Here is a 6,389-nt window from a genome sequence, read left to right on the forward strand (position 1 = left end):
GTTGTTGGAAGAGGGTGTTTGTTATGACCAGTGCATTTTCTTGGCAAAACTCTATTAGTCTTTGCCCTGCTTCATTCTGTATTCCAAGGCCAAATTTGCCTGTTGCTCCAGGTGTTTCTTGACTTTCTACTTTTGCGTTCCAGTCCCCTATAATGAAAAGGACATCTTTTTTGGGTGTTAGTTCTAAAAGGTCTTGTAAGTCTTCATAGAACTGTTCAACTTCAGCTTCTTCAGTGTTACTGGTTGGAGCATAGACTTGGATTACTGTAATATTAAATGGTTTGCCTTGGAAACGAACAGAGATCATTCTGTCGTTTTTGAGATTGCATCCAAGTACTGCATTCTCCCCTTACTCATTCTGAATTTATAATTTATAATTTGATGCTGGCCTGTTATATTTGGCAGCCAAAGTGCACGCAGCACTAGTGAGTGAGACTGGTGGCTAACGGAGGACATCAGTGATGGTGATGCTATTATCTTTATCTGGCATCATTTTTTAAAAAAAATTTAGTTTATTGAAGGATAGTTAATTTATAATGTTATGTTAATTTCTACTGTACAGCAAAGTGGTTCCGTTATAAATATACTATATACACATTCTTTTTCATACTTTTTCCTACCTAGCAATGTTTATGATCAGTATTCATAAGTTCTCTTGGTGTTCACCTTACCCTCCCCCTCCTTTTCACATTTAATTCGATGAATTGTATATCCAGTGCTATAACACTAAAGTTTAAAGCTGGAAAACAACAGTAAAGTCCAAAGAAAGACCCATCATGGCTTTTAGACCCAAGAGTTAATCTTAAATTCCATGTGCTCCATAATGTAACTCTGACAGCAACCAAGCCTGAGCATGTGAAGGACAGAGTCTACCATAAGGAGCAAGTGAGCTGAAGGAAACTTAGATAGTGAGAGGTAAAACTCTCACAAATCAAGTTGATTGTCCTCCTAAGTCTTCTAAGGCTGACTTATTTGATTAGACCTGCTCAGTATTAGGAAAGAAGAGAGGAAAACCTGAGCAACTCTCCTCTCAGGTGCCATATGAGGTTCTTAACCTCCATTCTCCCATTGCATCAACAGAATCTCTCCTTTCTGTTGTCATCATGAAAGGAAGAACTGCTATGTGAAATGAAAATCTTTTTTTAAGTTACATTTGAAGTGTAGTTGATTTGCAATATTTCAGGTATACAATAAAGTGACTCAGTTATATATTCTTTTCCAGATTATTTCATTAAATGTTATTGTGTGTGTGTGTGTGTGTGTTAGTCGCTCAGTCATGTCTGACTCTGTGTGACCCCATGGACTGTAGCCCACCAGGATCCTCTGTCCATGGGATTCTCCAGGCAAGAATATTACAGTGGGTAGCCATTCCCTTCTCCAGGGGATCTTTCCGACCTAGGGATCAAACCGAGATCTCCTACATTGCAGGCACATTCTTTACTGTCTGAGCCACCAGAGAAGTCCATTAAAGGTTATTATCAGATATTAAATATAGTTCCCTGTGCTATAAAGTGGGTTCTTGTTGTTTATCTACTTTATATGTGGTAGTGTGTATCTGTTAATCCCCAATTCTCAATTTATCTCTCCCCCGCTTTCCCCTTTGGTAACCATAAGTTTGTCTTGTATATCTGTGAATCTATGAAATGGAAATCCTAATAGTAATGTGTGCCAGAGACTTTCCACAAATAACAGTGAAGTTTTAGAAAAACCTGCTTGAGTGATGACTTTTCCATATCTTCATATAAAGCCTGAGCAAAACCTCCCAAGTTTTCCTAAAAAGAATAAATCTTAAGTAGTATATGAATGATACCTATAAAGCATTACACTTTTTTTGGGGGGGGTAGTTGCTTCACCACATCATGCTAGTTTCTGCTGTACAACAAAGTGAATATGCATATGTGTATACACATATGCCCTCTCTTTTGGATTAATACGGTTTATCGATGGTGATAAAACAAAGAGGCCAACTCACTGTCAGCCCCCTGCCTGTCAGATTAGGAGAAGATGGGCATTACAATCAAACCTTCCTTCTGGTGGTTATCTGTGTGTAATTACATCCTGTGGCAGGTACTTTGAACCTTGAGGAGCCAAGAGTCATGAGTCACGTAGTTTAGCTCCTTGGACCATCAAAAAAGTACTCAGAGTGTGACTCTTGACCTCATGAGCATAAAATATTTCCAGGTAGTGTAGAATTTTAAAACAGAGCCCCAAAGGAATAGCCTCTTAGAACTGGAAGGGACTAAGAACCCAGGAGGCTCTACATAAATTCTGTGCAGGCTCACATAAGTGGCCAGCCACAGCATTGCCACTTGAACTTGCAAACTGATTTATCTTGTAATGCTCCTCTACTCAGAAATATTGCTTTGAATTACTTTTCTTATTTGAATAATAGGAAATGAGTGAAACACTTATATTTTGTTATCCAGTATTTAGTAATAAAGAATCTATCACAATTGAAGCCTGTCCTATACAAAATGAGGTAGATTTGAGCCATCCTTGGGTATAATGGTTTGAATTCTGTCTAATGGGTTAAAGTAATGTAAGTTCCAAAGTGACCTTGTTAAAATAAATCTCAGTTTATTATGGGAAACTGATGGGCAGCCCAAGGGCCACTCATTCAAGGAACTCATCCTTAAATCTGCCCTCTTCTCCCTATCTCCCCTGCTAAACACTTGTTCAAATCACCAAAGTCTGGTACTAAGATGACTGCAGAAGTCTTCTAGGGGATCCTTTTGCCTCCATCCTCACCTTTCTAAAATCCTCTTCCAACAGATTGATTCAAGTCATTCCTCTTCCCAAATCCCTCAAAACTTCCCATTGTGTTTAATATAAAATTCAAATTCCTCATCATGGCTTACATGACTCTACTTTGCTCACCACCCTCCAACCACATTGGTCATTCCTCTGTCTCTCAAAAACAGTGGGTTGTTGCCACCCCAGGTGCCTCATCCTCACACCTGTCTGTCTGGAGGCTCCTCCCTGGTTCTCTGGATGGTGGAGTGCTTATTTTCAGGTCTAGGCTTAAAGTCATCTTCCTGAGTATCCACTCTGAACATTTCTGTCCCATCATCAATATTTTATTTATTGATGATAACGAATAGTAGCCAACATTGACTAAATGTTTATTACAAACCAGGCATTGTTTTAAGTACTTTCCAGATGAACTCAGTTCTAATAGCAACCTTATGATTTAGGAACCTTAGAGGTGAGAAAACAGAGGCACAGGGAGATTAATAAATGTGTTTAATTCATGAAGTTGGTGATCCAGTTGGCTTCTGCTATGTAATAACCCTTATTGGTGACTTAAGTTTGTGTCATTTCTCTTGGTTCCGTTAGTTGACTGGGCTCAGCTGGTTGGTCCTCACTTGGGGTCTCTCAGTCAGAAGGTTTTTGGAGTCCTCTGTAGGCTTGATTAGGCTGAACATTTAAGATGACTTCTCTTACACCCTGGGATTGCTATGTCAGCCAGGGTTTGGCCAGGCGTCTCTCTCCAGGCAGCCTCTCCATGTGGCTTCCTCAGCCTGGCAGTCTCAGGTAGTTGAACTTTTTACACTGTAGTTAACTCCTTTCTGGGTGAGCAGAAAGTGAGTCTCCTTTCTGTAAGACTCAGGTGGAAGCTGAAGGCCTTCTTATGACCTCAACTTAAAAGTTATGCAGCATCATTTCAGCCTCTTTCTGTGGGTCAAAAGTAAGTCATGGAGGCTGCCCAGATTCAAGGGAAGGGCCAATAAATGAGGAGATGTGGTTCAGTGTGTGTGTGTGTGTGTGTGTGTAGGGGAGTGGGAATCATTCTTGGAGGCTGGCCGTTACAGGGGATAAATGGCAAAGTCTGGATATAAAAGGGGCAAATCTGAGTCTAGAACCCTCAGTTTAAATTATTGTTACTGTCTTGAAATTATTGTGTTTGTTATCTTCTCTCATCAGTGTAATGAAAGTGTCTTCCTCCATTACTGTAATGAAAGTTTCATGAGTTCAGGGACTTTGTGTTCATGGCTTAGTTGTGTGCTCAGAGCCTAGTGCAAGGCTAACACAAAATCTGTACTTAAAAAATAGTTGTTGAATAATGGGTGGCTGTTCTAGGCCATAGCATGTGGAAACACACCGTGAACTGTAAGATATGCACATTATTTAGAGGACTAAACACAAGTTCAGTATACAGTGTCTCAGACACATCACAATTTACTTCTCTCTTTCTTATAGTGCAGACCTTGGCAGGTGGTCCAGGGTGGGTGGTTGACTCTGCTTCATGAAGATACCCAGGCACCCAGGTTTCTTCTGTCTTGTTACTCTGTCATCCTTTGGGAGGATGATTTCAGATACATAGGTGAAGGCAGCTTACCCTCACCAGCCCTTGGGAAGGAAGGAAAAGAGGGTGGGGGGCAAGCAGGTTCCTTATAATAATCGGAGCTGGAAGTTATGCATATCATTTCTGCTCCCATTCTATTAGCCTCTTTAGCTGCAAGGAAAGTTTGGAAATATAGTGTCTGAATATGTTCTGCAAAACTCAAAGTTGAGGGGATCTGTTGGTAGAAAGAAGGGGATCCAGTTTGCTTTCTGCCAGTATATTTGTAGCATAAAGGGTCAAATTAACTGTAGCTAGGATAAAAATTTTTGTTTGATTCTGATAGAAAAGGCAGATCATAAGTTCTTTATGAAGTACCAGTGGTCTTCACTTATTTGGAGCTCAGAATTAGTTGAAAAATATTTAACAACCTACTTCTAATTATGCATCTGAGAACACTCATTCAGCCTTTCCAGTGTGAGCCATTCCAGCTAATGCTGTGATTAACTTACTCTTGGTAAAATGGCTTGTTAAAGTTAACATATTTGAGAAATGATCAATAAAAATGTGCAGGTTGTTAAGGCTGTTATGACTACTGGCCCTAATTGAAACCTTCTCTGCTGCCTGTTTAATTTCTATCAATCTGATCATGCTGCAGGTAAATGTATATGGGTTTAGAGCAAATAGAAAACTTTAAAAAATTTATTCATTTTTCTGATATATTTTAAGGCTTCAGTTCAGTTCAGTTCAGTTCAGTTGCTCAGTCATGTCTGACTCTTTGCAACCCCATAAATCGCAGCACGCCAGGCCTCCCTGTCCATCGCCAACTCCCAGAGTTCACTCAAACTCATGTCCATCGAGTCAGTGATGCCATATAGCCACCTCATCTTCTGTCGTCTCCTTTTCCTCCTGCCCCCAATCCCTCCCAGCATCAGAATCAGTTTCCAATGAGTCAACTCTTCGCATGAGGTGGCCAAAGTACTGGAGTTTCAGCTTTAGCATCATTCCTTCCAAAGAAAGCCCAGGGCTGATCTCCTTCAGAATGGACTGGTTGGATCTCCTTGCAGTCCAAGGGACTCTCAAGAGTCTTCTCCAACACAGCTCAAAAGCATCAATTCCTTGGTGCTCAGCTTTCTTTATAGTACAACTCTCACATCCATACATGACCACAGGAAAAACCATAGCCTTGACTAGACGAACCTTTGTTGGCAAAGTAATGTCTCTGCTTTTGAATATGCTATCTAGGTTGGTCATAACTTTTCTTCCAAGGAGTAAGCGTCTTTTAATTTCATGGCTGCAGTCACCATCTGCAGTGATTTTGGAGCCCAAAAAAACAAAGTCTGACACTGTTTCCACTGTTTCCCCATCTATTTCACATGAAGTGATAGGACCAGAAGCCATGATCTTCGTTTTCTGAATGTTGAGCTTTAAGCCAACTTTTCACTCTCTTCTTTCACTCTCATCAAGAGGCTTTTTAGTTCCTCTTCACTTTCTGCCATAAGGGTGGTGTCATCTGCATATCTGAGGTTATAGATATTTCTCCTGGCAATCTTGATTCCAGCTTGTGCTTCTTCCAGCCCAGGGTTTCTCATGATGTACTCTGCATAGAAGTTAAATAAACAGGGTGACAATATACAGCCTTGACATACTCCTTTTCCTATTTGGAACCAGTCTGTTGTTCCATGTCCAGTTCTAACTGTTGCTTCCTGACCTGCATATAAGTTTCTCAAGAGACAGGTCAGGTGATCTGGTATTCTTATCTCTGTCAGAATTGTCCACAGTTTATTGTGATCCACACAGTCAAAGGCTTTGGCATAGTCAATAAAGCAGAAATAGGTGTTTTTCTGGAACTCTCTTGCTTTTTCCATGATCCAGCAGATGTTGGCAATTTGATCTCTGGTTCCTCTGCCTTTTCTAAAACCAGCTTGAACATCAGGAAGTTCACGGTTCACGTATTGCTGAAGCCTGGCTTGGAGAATTTTGAGCATTACTTTACTAGCATGTGAGATGAGTGCAATTGTGCGGTAGTTTGAGCATTCTTTGGCATTGCCTTTCTTTGGGATTGGAATGAAAACTGACCTTTTCCAGTCCTGTGGCCACTGAGTTT

Source organism: Bison bison, unplaced genomic scaffold, assembly GCF_000754665.1.
Source record: "Bison bison bison isolate TAMUID 2011002044 unplaced genomic scaffold, Bison_UMD1.0 scf7180017864198, whole genome shotgun sequence".
NCBI classification, from domain to species: domain Eukaryota; kingdom Metazoa; phylum Chordata; class Mammalia; order Artiodactyla; family Bovidae; genus Bison; species Bison bison.